Genomic DNA, 15,316 nt, shown 5'->3' with positions numbered 1-15,316 from the left:
TTTTTTCTTCTGTCCTACCCAGTTATGTGGAGATCTTTCTTGCAGTTTTGGTTGTTAGGAGATCTTCTGCCAGTTTTCAGTTAGTTTTCTGTGAGATTTGTTCCACATGTAGATGTATTTTTGATGTGTTTGTGAGGGAAGGTGAGCTCCACATCCTCATACTCTGTTATCTTGATCCCTCTCCAAAATCTGTAACAGATTATTTCAAGCTAATAACTACTTATCTTCTATTGCATACAAAACCTCTACCCTTTTACTATCCCTCCATATTTTATGGTTTTGATGTCACAATTTACATCTCTTTATATTCTGTTTCTACTAACAAATTATTGTTGCCATAACTGTTTTAATACATTTTGCCCTTTAACATTTATGCTAGAGGTAAGTGGTTAACACATCACCTTATTAAAATATTAACATATTCTGAATCTGACTATATACTTGCCTTCACCAGTGTGTTGGATATTTTCATATGTTTTCATTTTACTAATTAAAGGCCTTTCATTTCAGCTTTAAGAACTTTTCAGCAGTTCTTGTGAGACAGATCTTGTGATGATGAGCTTCCTCAGCTTTTGTTTGTTTGGGAAAAGCTTTATCTTGCATTCATTTTGAAGGACAAATTACCTGGGTAAAGTGTTCTTGACAGAGGTTTTTTTTTCTTGCAGCACTTTGAATATATCTCCCCTGGCCTACTCTCCCCTGCCCTGCAAAGTTTTTCCTAGAAATCCACTGTTAGCCTTATGGGGTTTCCCTTTTTGAGAGAATTTTTTTCTCTTGCTGCTTTAAAAATTTTCTTTTTTGTCTTAAATTTTATACAGTTCCATCTTAATGGTCTTGGAAAAGATCATTTGAGATTGAAATCTTGGGATGACCTGTTAGCTTCATGAACTTTGATGTCAAATCTCTCCCCAGGTTTGGGAAACTCTCAGCTATTACACATTTTTAATAAGCCTCTGCCTCTTTCTCCCCGTCTTTTCCTTATGGGACTCCAATGATGCATAGATTGTTTCTCTTAATGGTGTCCTCTAAATCTTATAGGCTTTTGTTATTCCTTTTTATTCTTTTTGCTCTTCTGACTAGATAATTTCAAAAGATCTGTCTTTGAGTTCACTGATTATTTCTTCTGCTTGTTCCAGTCTGATGTTGAAGCTCTCTTATAAATTCTTCACTGCAGTCATTGTATTCCTCAGGGCCACACTTTCTTTCTTCCTTATGTTTTCTACCTCTTTGTTGAACTTCTCATTTTGTTCTAGTATTGTTTTTCTAATTTCATTAAATTGCTTGTCTTTGTTCTCTCATAGCTCTCTGAGCATCTTTAGAACCCTATTTTGAATTCTTTATCAGGCTGTTCATATATATATATCCATTTCCTTAGGGGTCATTGCTGGAGTTTACTATGTTCCTTAAGTGGTGTCATGTTTCCCTGATTCTTCATGGTCCCTGTAGCCTGTGTAGGTGTCTGCACATTTGAAGTCACCACTTCCAGTTGTCACAGACTGACTTCATTAAGAAAAGACCTTCACCTGTGGTTTTGCATGCTGGAGCATGCTGTGACTGCAGGTCTAGTGGTGTGGGGGGCCATGTGCAGGGGCAAGTGGTAGCTCTGGATCCAATGGGGCATGTTTCATCAGCTCAGGCCACTGGGGTCCAAAACATCAAGAATCGCATTGTGTTTACCAAATGCTGCAGGGTGACCAGGGTGACTGCAAGGGCTATGATAGTCCTCAGCAGTGCTTCCAGGTCCAGTAGCTAGGGACTAAAGCAGGCAGCACTGGTGGCCCAAGCCAGTACTGCGCACATGCTCAGCTGCAGGGGTTAGTTTTAGGTGCCTGGGTACTGGCAGGGGATTTTTTTGATAAACTTCATACTTTCTGAACTTTGGGCACATTTGCCTGTCAGGATTTATAGTACTTTTCAGTGGCTTTCTCATATAACAGATTGAACATACAAAATATTATTTTCGTTATGTGGGCTCAGAAACTCACTGCATGCACATTTACTGATTCCCCAAACATCTTCATTTTGTTTTGTACCTAATGATGTATTAAGCACTATGCACAAATGAAAACACAGTCCCGAGTCATTGACTTTTAGAGATTATATGATTTTTAAAATACAGATATCTTTAAAGTGACAATAATTACTTTCTAAAACACATATAACAAAACATACAAGTGAATGTTGCTCCTTTCAGAAAGTTTACACTGAAAGGCTGATAAATGAAGCATTTGCAGTGCTAATTGATAAATTTGGTTTTGACATAAATTAAAACATGTAAACTCTATAGAATTCTTTTTTGGGGGGACCATGCTGTGTGGCATGCAGGATTTTAGTTCCCTGGCCAGGGATTGAACCTGCACCCCCTGCATTGGAAGCACAGACTCTTAACCACTGGACCATCAGGGAAGTCCCTAAACTCTATAGACTTTTTAATGTGCATTGATCATGTCAAAATTTTTTTTTTTGGGTACACGGGCCTCTCACTGTTGTGGCCTCTGGAGCACAGGCTCTGGACACGCAGGCTCAGCGGCCATGGCTCATGGGCCCAGCCGTTCCACAGCACGTGGGATCTTCCCAGATTGTCAAAATTTTTTTTTTTGGGTACACGGGCCTCTCACTGTTGTGGCCTCTGGAGCACAGGCTCTGGACACGCAGGCTCAGCGGCCATGGCTCATGGGCCCAGCCGTTCCACAGCACGTGGGATCTTCCCAGATTGGGGCATGAACCCGTGTCCCCTGCATCGGCAGGCGGACTCTCAATCACTGCGCCACCAGGGAAGCCCTGATCATGTCAAATTTTTAAAGAAGATTAATCATGCAACTTTGGCTATGTGAGCTTACAGTATTATTAAGAAGCTATATAGATTCATGCCCCTCAGCCTTTTGTTGACAACACATGAGGATCAATAATTATATTTAATTATTGGCATGAGTTTTTTTTAACATTTAGCATTTAATCATTTATGTATCTGTGATGGAATATAAAGAGAATATTCAAAGATTTACAAACATGTATGTTGAAAGTAGAATATTCAAACTAATATTTAACATGCTATTTACTAAAATATGATTTCTCTTTTTCCCAACAGAAATTTCACTAACAATTTAACCCAGGTAAATCTTTTTAAAGTTTTTGTATATCTCTCATATATTATACTATATTATTTCCATCTTATCTTCCATATTTACTAGAAGAGGAATTTTCTAAACTAATTTTCGATAAAATTTGCTTAGAGCAGTGTTTGCTCAAGTTATAGACTAAGATCCCCTAGGTCTTCACAGACCTTTTTAGAAGGTCCATGAGGTCTATGCTTTTCCAGCTACATATCTGTGTGAGGATAGATTTCCCCCCATATACTTCCACCAAAATAAGATATACCAACAGCTTGAATGTAGGAACACAGATGATAAGCTGGCTCTTTTCTATTAAGGCAGATATTAAAGAGATTTTACAATGTAAAATGTAAAACAACCAATCTTCTTACTATTTTTTATCTTGGAAAATGATTATTTTTTCATAAAAATATGTTAGTTAATGTTAATATGTAATAGGTCTATCATAAATTTTAAAATAAATTAATAAATATCTTTAAGTATTCTCAATTTTAATATGTTATATGGTAATAAATATTGATAGAGCTAACCCACATAAAACAACAGCTCTGTGGGATTCTCAATAATTTTTAAGCCTATGAAGGGGTTTTGAGATCCACAAGTTTTAGACATCTGGATTGGAGGCTGATTAGAAGTATGACAGAGAGATATATTCAAAAATTTGAAAATTGAAATAAGGTGGTAATATTTGGAAACTTAAGCTCTATAAATATTTTCATTTTCTCAACATAGTGATTTAGTGGAAAGAAGAGGCAGAAAAATAATAAGAAGAAATAAACTTCCTATATTGGATCAAGATGGCTGAATGAGCTCATGTGTTCATATGTATCCCTATCCCAGTCCCAGTTGACATTATAGGATTATTTATTAAGTCTATAACTATAACAGTGAAAAAAAGGAAGAAAGAGTATTATCCGTGGATAAGAAATTTTAAGACAGAAAATAGAAACTTCTAAAAGTAGAATACCTATTACAGACCCAAATAATGCAGAATAGCCTCCATCTCACTCAAAACCTACAGAAATGCCTTTACAAAATACGTACGTATAATACTAGTGTAGACTTTTACATTAATATTGGTACACATGTGTATAGAATTTAAAAGCAAGTAAAGGAATTTCCTAGTTGTCAGAAGTAACTAAAGAACTAAAATCCAGAGTTAGAGAAGAATGAATTCTGAAGTAAGGTAATTAGACAGAATATAAGCCCTAGTAGACAAAGGGTGATGTTTTAACGTGTGTGGGAATAGAAAATGAAGCCTCCAACCTATGGGGGAGGGAGGACCTTAAACTAACCTCCCTACATGAAGCTAGGATTTATGAAAGGTCTGCAAAATGAGACCTAGTAAGGCTTCACTCACTGTCTTAGAGTAATTTCAAATAAATGATACATCCTTTGAGGGACCATAAATGGACAAGGAGTTACCTTCACAGAGTTTCAGGTGGATGCCCAAATTAAACACCTCTCAAGAGGTTGGGGAACCTAGAGCCGAGTGGTAAACACAAAAATACAAGCAGTGAAACACATAGGGTGCAGGCAGAGGTGATTATAAAATCCATTTCATAACCAAGGGTGTATAGGACTCTCATAGAAAACAAACCCTCTGAAAATAATCTCAAAATAAAAGCTATAGACCACAAAAAAAGACAAAACTGCCTGGAATAGACACACACATAAACTTTCTCACACATATGGAGAAAGTTCACACTTTTCAAAACTAAAGATGAGAACCATCTGAAAGATGATTAAATCCATATTTTAAATGGTCACAAAGATAAAAGAAGGGATAAAAACAAAGAAAACAAGAATGAGGATTATGCATAATTTACAACATTGAAAATATCCTATATAAATGTCTTAAGATGAAAAAATAGGCATCTAAAAACAAAATTTCAGGTTAAATAGAAGACTACATACAGTTGAGAAAATTGCAGAATTAGTGATTTGGAATGGGAATCATGCAGAATGCAGAACATAAAAATGAAAAGATGGAAAAGCATCGATGAACTATGAACATGCAGCCTGCGAAAAGGAGACCCCAAACACAGTAAGTTAAACAAAATGACAGAGAAATAGCATCTAAAAACAAAATTTCAGGTTAAATAGAAGACTACATACAGTTGAGAAAATTGCAGAATTAGTGATTTGGAATGGGAATCATGCAGAATGCAGAACATAAAAATGAAAAGATGGAAAAGCATCGATGAACTATGAACATGCAGCCTGCGAAAAGGAGACCCCAAACACAGTAAGTTAAACAAAATGAAAAGACAGAGAAATATGCAGCAGATGAAGGAGCAAGGTAAAAACCCACCAGACCAAATGAATGAAGAGGAAATAGGCAGTCTACCTGAAAAAGAATTCAGAGTAATGACAGAAAAGATGATCCAAAATCTCAGAAATAGAATGGAGAAAATACAAGAAACGTTTAACAAGGACCTAGAAGAACTACAGAGCAAACAATGATGAACAACACAATAATGAAATTAAAAATACTATTCAAGGAATCTATACCAGAATAACTGAGGGAGAAGAATGGATAAGTGAGCTGGAAGACAAAATGGTGGAAATGACTACCAAGGAGCAGAATAAAGAAAAAAACAATGAAAAGAATTGAAGAGAATCTCAGAGACCTCTAGGACAACACTAAATGCACCAACATTCAAATTATAGGGGTCCCAGAAGAAGAAGAGAAAAAGAAAGGGACTGAGACAATATTTGAAGAGATTATAGTTGAAAACTTCCGTACCATGGGAAAGGAAATAGTCAATCAAGTCCAGGAAGCGAACAGAGTCCCATACAGGATAAATCCAAGGAGAAACAAACAAAGACACCTATTAATCAAATGATCAAAAATTAAATATAAAGAAAAATATTAAAAAGCAGCAATGAAAAGGCAACAAATAACATACAAGGGAATCCCCATAAGGTTAACAGCTGATCTTTCAGCAGAAACTCTGCAAGCCAGGAGAGAGTGGCAGGACATATTTAAAATGATGAAAGGGAAAAACCTGAAACCACATTACTCTAGCCAGCAAGGATCTCATTCAGATTCAATGGAAAAATCAAAAGCTTTACAGACAAGCAAAAGTTAAGACAATTCACCACCAAACCAGTTTTACAATAAATGCTAAAGAAACTTCTCTAGGCAGGAAACACAAGAAGAAACAAACCTACAAAAACAAACCCAAAACAATTTAAAAAATAGTAATAGGAACATACATATAGATAACTACCTTAAATGTAAATGGATTAAATGCTCCAACCAAAAGACATAGACTGGCTGAATGGATACAAAAACAAGACCCATATATATGCTGTCTACAAGAGACCCACTTCAGACCTAGGGACACATACAGACTGAAAGTGAGGGGATGGAAAAACATATTGCATGCAAATGGAAATCAAAAGAAAGCTGGAGTAGCAAAACTCATAACAGAAAAAATAGACTTTAAAATAAAGACTATTACAATAGACAATGAAGGAAACTACATAATGATCAAAGGATCAATCCAAGAGGAATATTGTAAATATTTATGCACCCAACATAGGAGCACCTCAATACATAAGGCAAATGCTAACAGCCATATAAGGGGAAATTAACAGTACCACAATAATAGTAGGGGACTTTAACGTGCCACTTACACCAATGGACAGATCGTCCAAACAGAAAATAAATAAGGAAACACAAGCTTTAAATGGCACATTAGACCAGATGGGCTTAATTGATATTTATAGGACATTCCATCCAAAAACAACAGAATACACTTCTCAAGTGCATATGGAACATTCTCCAGGATAGATCATATCTTGAGTCACAAATCACGCCGAGGTAAATTAAAGAAAAATGAAATCGTATCAAGTATCTTTTCTGACCACAAGGCTATGAGACTAGATATCAATTACAGAAAAAAAACCTGTAAAAAATACAAACACATAGAGCTAAACAATATGTTACTAAATAACCAAGAGATCACTGAAGAAATCAAACAGGAAATCCAAACCTACTTAGAAACAAATGACACTGAAAACACGATGACCCAAAATCTATGGGATGCAGCAAAAGCAGTTCTAAGAGGGAAGTTTATTGCAATGCAATCTTATCTCAAGAAACAAGAGAAATCTCAAATAAACAACCTAAACTTACATGTAAAGCAATTAGAGAAAGAACAACAACATCAAAAAAAAAAACCCCAAAGTTAGCAGAAGGAAAGAAATCATAAAGGTCAGATCAGAAATAAATGAAAAAGAGATGAAGAAATAATAGCAAAGATCAATAAAACTAAAAGTTGGTTCTTTGAGAAGATAACCAAAATTGATAAACCATTAGCTAGACTCATCAAGAAACAAAGGGAGAAGATTCAAATCAACAGAATTAGAAATGAAAAAGGAGAAGTAACAACTGACACTGCAGAAATACAAAGGATCATGAGAGATTACTACAAGCAACTCTATGCCAATAAAATGGACAACCTGGAAGAAATGGACAAATTCTTAGAAAACTACAACCTTCCATGACTGAACCAGGAAGAAATAGAAAATATGAGCAGACCAATTACTAGCACTGAAACTGAAAATGTGCTTAAAAATCTTCAAACAAAGAAAAGCCCAGGACCAGATGGCTTCACAGGTGAATTCTAGCAAACATTTAGAGAAGACCTAACACCTATCCTTCTCAAACTCTTCCAAAATATAGTGGAGGGAAGAATACTCCCAAACTCGTTCTACGAGGCCACCATCACCCTGATACCAACACCAGACAAAGATGTCACAAAGAAAGAAAACTGTAGGCGAATATCACTGATGAACATAGATGAATAAATCCTCAACAAAATACCAGAAAACAGAATCCAGCAGCACATTAAAAGGATCATACACGATGATCAAATGGGGTTTATCCCAGGAATGCAAGGATACTTCTATATAGGCAAGTCAATCAATGTGATACACCATATTAACAAATTGAAGGATAAAAACCAAATGATAATCTCAATAGATATAGAAAAAGCTTTCAACAGAATTCAACATGCATTTATGATAAAAACTCTCCTGAAAGTGGGCACAGAGGGAACCTACCTCAACATAATAAAGGCCATATATGACAAACCCACAGCAAACATCATACTCAATGGTAAAAAACTGAAAGCATTTCCTCTAAGATCAGGAAACAGACAAGGTTGCCCCGTCTCACCACTATTATTCAATATAGTTTTGGAAATTCTAGTCATGGCAGTCAGAGAAGAACAAGAAATAAAAGGAATCCAAATCATAAAAGAAGAAGTAAAACTGTCACTGTTTTCAGATGACATGATAGTATACATAGAAAATCCTAAAAATGCAACCAGAAAACTACTAGAGCTAATCAATGAATATGGTAAAGTAGCAGGTTACAAAATTAATGTACAAAAATCTCTTGCATTCCTATACACTAACAATGAAAAATCTGAAAAAGAAATTAAGGAAACAATCCCAGTTACCACTGCAACAAAAAGAATAAAATACCTAGGAATAAACCTACCTAAGGAGACAAAAGACCTGTATGCAGAAAACTGTAAGACACTGATGAAAGAAATCAAAGATGATACAAATAGATGGAGAGATATTCCATGTTCTTGAATTGGAAGAATAAACATTGTGAAAATGACTGTACTTCCCAAAGCAATCTACAGATTCAATGCAGTCCCTATCAAACTACCAATGGCATTTTTCACAGAACAAGAACAAAAAATTTCACAATTTGTATGGAAACACAAAAGACCCCAAACAGCCAAAGCAATTTTGAGAAAGAAAATGGAGCTGGGAGAATCAGGCCCCCTGACTTCAGACTATACTACAAAGCTACAGTAATCAAGACAGTATAGTACTGGCACAAAAACAGAAATATAGATCAATGGAACAGGATAGAAACCCAGAGATAAACCCATGGACATATGGTCACTTTATCTTTGTTAAATGAGGCAATAAACAATGGAGAAAAGAAAACCTCTTCAATAAGTGGAGCTGCAAAAACTGGTCAGCTACATGTAAAAGAATGAAATTAGAACACTTCCTAACATGATACACAAAAATAAACTCAAAATGGATTAAAGACGTAAAAGTAAGGCCAGACACTATAAAACTCATAGAGGAAAACATAGGCAGCACTCTATGAAATAAATCACAGCAAGATCCTTTTGACCCACCTCCTAGAGTAATGGAAATAAAAGCAAAAATAAACAAATGGGACCTAATGAAACTTAAAAGCTTTTTCACAGCAAAGGAAGCCATAAACAATACAAAAAGACAATCCTCAGAATGGGAGAAAATATTTGCAAATGAAACAAGTGACAAAAGAATTAATCTCCAAATATACAAGCAGCTCAATATCAAATAAACAAAAAACCCAATCCAAAAAGGGATGGAAGACCTAAATAGACATTTCTCCAAAGAAGATATACAGATTGTCAACAAACACATGAAAGGATGCTCAACATCACTAATCATTAGAGAAATGCAAGTCAAAATCACAATGAGGGGCTTCCCTCGTGGCACAGTGGTTGAGAGTCCACCTGCCCATGCTGGGGACACGGGTTCATGCCCCAGTCTGGGAGGATCCCACATGCCGCAGAATGGTTGGGCCCATGAGCCATGGCTGCTGAGCCTGCGCGCCCAGAGCCTGTGCTTTGCAATGGGAGAGGCCACACAGTAAGAGGCCCGCGTACTGCAAAAGAAAAAAAAAAAAACCACAATAAGGTATCACGTCACATGGGTCAGAATGGCTATCATCAAAAAATCTACAAACAAAACTGCTGGAGAGGGTGTGGAGTAAAGGGAACCCTCTTGCACTGTTGGTGGGAATGTAAATTGATACAGCCACTATAGAGAACAGTATGGAGGTTCCTTAAAAAACTAAAAATAGAACTACCATACGACCCAGCAATCCCACTACTGGGCATATACCCTGAGAAAACCATCATTCAAAAAGAGACGTGTACCATAATGTTCACTGCTGCACTATTTACAATAGCCAGGACGTGGAAGCAACCTAAGTGTCCATCGACAGATGAATGGATAAAGAAGATGTGGCACATACATGCAATGGAATATTACTCAGCCATAAAAAGAAATGAAATTGAGTTATTTGTAGTGAGGTGGATGGACCTAGAGCCTGTCATCCAGAGTGAAGTAAGTCAGAAAGAGTAAAACAAATACCATATGCTAGAATGTAAAAGAAAAAATAATGGTTCTGATGAACCTAGGGGCAGGACAGGAATAAAGATGTAGACATAGAGAATGGACTTGATTGCAAGTGGAGGGGGTGTTGCGGAAGCTGGGACGAAGTGAGTAGCATGGACATGTATACACTACCAAATGTAAAATAGATAGCTAATGGGAAGCAGCTGCATAACACAGGGAAATCAGCTCCATGCTTTGTGACTACCCAGAGGGGTGGGATAGGGAGGGTGGGAGGGAGGCTCAAGAGGGAGGGGATATGGGAATATATGTATACATATAGCTGATTTACTTTGTTATACAGTGCAAACTAACACAACATTGTAAAGCAATTATAGTCCAATAAAGATGTAAAAAAAAAAATTAAATATTCAACAACCATTTCTAATAAAAACACTAAGCAAAACAAGTTTAGAAGGAAACTACTTAATTCTAATAAAATTTACTTCCCAAGTAACTAACAATAATTGTTATAAATTATGAGATATTTCTAATTCAATTAAAATCAGGAACTGGACAAATATGCTCATAATCACCATTATTATTTAATATTATGTTGAACATAATAGTGTAAGTAATATATTAAGAAAAAGAAGTGTACAATATTATAAATTCATGATAGCAATACAGACTATAAAATACTTAAGAATAAATATAAGAAGACACAGAACCTATATCAAGAACCACACTGAAATTTTGTCAAATGGCTTAAAAAAGATCTGTTTTTTAAAGTTTCTAACTGGACACCAGAGTCCAATTTTTGATTGAAAAAATATCTTAAAATTTATATGGAATAATATAGTAAAATAAGCTGTCTTCCTGGAAGAAAACAAAAGTAGAATCCTTGCTTACACCACATACAAAAAAAAAATTCCCTTGGCATATAAGACAAATGTAAAACAGAAAGCCCTAGAAGGTTGGCAGGAGAATCTTGAAGCTGTACTATATGGAATCAAGGGAAATCTTATTCAAGTTTGGAAACCAGAATCTATGAATAAAAAGTAGTCATAACTGAAAATGTGAAAATTAAAAGCTTTATCACAGAAGTGCCATAAACAAAGTCAACTTAGACAACAAATAGCTATGAAAAAATTTTACAACATAGATGACAGTACACAGCTAATATCCCTAGTGTTGAAAAGAGATTGAGGGATGTAAATTTTGAGAAATGATTCTACGTTATCTTACACATACTCGACAACTTATACTCAAGAGTATAAATATATACTCTAAGTATATACTTAGCAATTCTACTCCTAAGTATATACTCAAGAGAAACTCTTGCACTCATGCCTCAAAAGACATTTTCAAAAATGCTGGGTGGTGAGATGAATTGGGAGTTTGGGATTGACATGTATACACTACTATGTATAAAATAGATAACTAATGAGAACCTACTGTATAGCGCAGGGAACTCTACTTGGTGCTCTGTGGTGACCTAAATGGGAAGGAAGTCCAAAAAGGAGGGAATATATATATATATATGGCTGATTCACTTTGCTGTACAGCAGAAAATGACACAGCAGTGGAAAGCAACTATACTCCAATAAGACAAAAACAGAAACAAAAATGCTCATAGTAGAATTGCTCATAAAATTCATCCATCCCAAACAGAAGGAATCCAAATGCCCATTAACATAAAAATGGAAAAATTGTGGTATTTTCACATAATGGAATTTTAAATAGTAATGAAAACGAATGAGCTCAGTTATGAGCAGTAACATGAATAAATCCTAGTTACATAATCTTGAAAGGAAAAAGAAAGCAGGCCATAGGGGGTTATGTGTGGGCTGATCAAGTTCAAAAAACTATCATTATATTAATGAAAAATCAACACAGAATTCAGGAAGGTGAGTACCTCTGGGCAGAAACAAGGAACCCGAAAAGGGAGGAATATATAAGTAAATGAAAGATATTTGTAAGGTTCTAGGTCTCGAGTTGGATGGTGGGTTCCTGGTTTTCATTTTACTAATTTACAATTTAAATAATTGCATAAAAGAGGGTCATGCCAATAATGATAGTGTGTCATGGATTGAGGATTGTGATTATTCTAATAATGTGTCTGTATACCTAAAGTCCAAACAAAACAAAGAGCTCTTACAAATGATAAGAATATGGTAAGTGCCAATAGAAGAATGTAAAGAAGCTATGTACACAAAAGCAAATCTAACAAACATGAAAAGATGCTGAACTTCACTTCATCTCAAGAAAATTCAAATTAAGAATGAAATGTCACACTCATCACACTAGTAAAACTTGAACAAGGGAAAATAACTATTGCTAGAGGGGATCTGGGCAAAAGGGTACACTCAAACTTTGCTGGTGGAAAGTGTGAGGAGTTAGAGCCTTATTCACATTTTTGGATAGCAATATGGAAACAGCTATTAAAATTAAAAATATATATACCATTTGGATCAATAATCCCACTCCTGGGAATCTACGCCACAGAAATAAAACCTCTAGTATATACGGCTGTATGGAAAAGGATCTATATTTTGCAGCATTGTAATAGTGGTAAAGCAAAACAAAACAAAACTGGAGCCACAGTAAATCTCCATTATTAGAGACATTGATCTGTAAATTACAGTATAAGCACATCATAGAAAATTGTTCAGGCATTACAAGAGTTGACTGGGGAATTTCAGTGATGTATACTTGAGTGAAAAATGGGGAGAATGTGGGAAGTGTGTGTAATGTGATCCAATTTTGTTTAAAAAAAAGAACGTCTTAAGATGCCTCTTTTAAAAAATATATGTACGCATGTATTTGTGTATATATCTGCAAATGCATAGCATGGAGAAAACTAGCAAAAAGTAAATAGTAGTTGTTAACTCAAATTACATAGGTTGAGAGAAGATTAATATAGGTAAAGGGAATATAAAAGGGAGGAAGGGAGGGAGGAAGGGAGGGAGGCAGGAAGGGCAGCCATAAATAGGGACAATATAGAATCTAAGGCAAACAGATTTAATAAGATAAAGAGAGATGCCACATAATTATAAAAGTAATAAAGTTTTCATATGTACATATATATGTCTATGTAACCACCACACAGATCAAGATATAGAACATATAGAACATTCTTTATGTTAAAAACGTCTACAGATTAATAAATAAAAGACTAAAAGCCAGATAGAAAATGAGCAAAGGAAATGAACAAATAGTTCACCAGACGCGAAATAGAAATAGAACTTGAATATATGGAAAGATGCTCAAACTTTATCATGAGAAAAGATATGCAGATTAAAACTGCATCAACGTACCATTTTTCATCCATTGACTGACAATATCCAAACGTATGACACATCATGTTGGGAAGGCTGTGAAGAAAGAAGAGATCTCATACATTGCTGGTGAGAAGGTATATTGTTGCAACTGCTATGGAGAACAATTTAGCAGTATATACAAAAATTACAAATGCATATCCTCTATGACTCAACAATTCCACTTTTAGGAATACTCAAAAGTAGAAAATAATATATGTTCAGAGTTGCTCATTATAACTTTGATTGTAATGGCAAAGGATATAAACAAATATTTATTAACAGGTTACTTGTTAAATTATGGTTCCTCCATAATTTGTAATAATATGTAAAATAATATGAAAGATTAATGAGAATATTTAAAGATGTCTAAGATATAACTTTAAGTGAAGAATATAATGTTCAAAAGTGCATTTAGCACACTAGTATTTATATAAAAAGGAGAAAAATAACACTGGTTATGCACAAAAATTTTATAGAAATACAAAAAAACTTACAATAGTAGTTACTTGCAGGGTGTAGTAGACTTGTGGGAACTGAGTGATGAAGTACAGGGTGGGAGAGACAATTTTCATTGTATTTTTAATATAATTTATTTTTATAACAAATAAATTGTCTATTCAAGAAGAAAACAATAAAAAGACTTAGATCTACATCTATTGAAATGGCTGTGGTGTATTAAGTGACAAAAGCACATTATAAATAACATGAATAGTGTAATCTCATTTTTGTAAAAAGTGTTTGAGTGTGTGGGGAGGCTGCTGTGTCTGTGGGTGTAGAAAAAGATACATAAGCCTTTGTACAAAGTTTTAACATTAGTTACCTCAGGAGTGTAGAGGATGTTATTAATTCTTTGGACTGTTTCTCTTGTTAAAAACAACATGTGTTACTTTTGATTTTTTAAACTGAGATATTCGAAATTTTAAAAACAAATAAAAACGTTTTTATGGTTATGTTTGCCACAACTAAAATTTGTCCAAAGTGTCAAGAAATGCAACCACATTTTATTTCGTAGGTTATCATTATATGGATATACGATCCAGAAAACGCAGACCCTAGTGAATTGCTATGGAATGCAAATGAACCTTCCCTAGTAGGTGGAAACATTATTATTATCATAGATAAAATAATAAGCTACATTTCTCTTTTAAGAGCTGTAAATAATTTATATTAAGCAGCCTAGAACTAAATATATTTTAATTATCCATTAAATTTAGTTTAGTCATTATAGTGATTTTGAACTTGTGCTCGATTTCTACAATTATAAATCTTTCTTTAGAATTCTTACTGAGCATTCTCCGTATTTTCTATGACTTCATTATTCACAAAGAGGCTGACCGTTAAAATCCTTTACAGGTGTTTCTTGAGCATCTTTGTTGAAGTCATCCTTCAAAAATCTGTCTAGTCCTTTATTGAATCCTTTGCCACTTGAGATTAAAGATTTTCTACAAGTGCAGCCCAGTGAATAAATAAGTCCTTTCTTTTATCTGTTACAAATTTACCTCTTTCAAGATTCAAGTTCTGTCTTCTGTTGCAATCAAAATGTATATAGAAGAGAAACGTAAAATGAGAAGTTTTAGTTTCTTATGGGATTCTTTATGTCTTAATGAGTCGAGATATGATTTTTTAATAGCATGCTGTCGTGCCTCATGGCAATCAAATTCACAAGAGATGGACTGATAAATTAAAATGGCAATGAATCAATTAATTGGGAATAAAATAAATTAATGG

This window comes from Lipotes vexillifer, unplaced genomic scaffold (genome assembly GCF_000442215.2).
Source record: "Lipotes vexillifer unplaced genomic scaffold, Lipotes_vexillifer_v1.1 scaffold1591, whole genome shotgun sequence".
NCBI classification, from domain to species: Eukaryota; Metazoa; Chordata; class Mammalia; order Artiodactyla; family Lipotidae; genus Lipotes; species Lipotes vexillifer.
The sequence above is the reverse complement of the archived record's forward strand: the minus strand, read 5'-3'. Positions refer to the sequence as shown.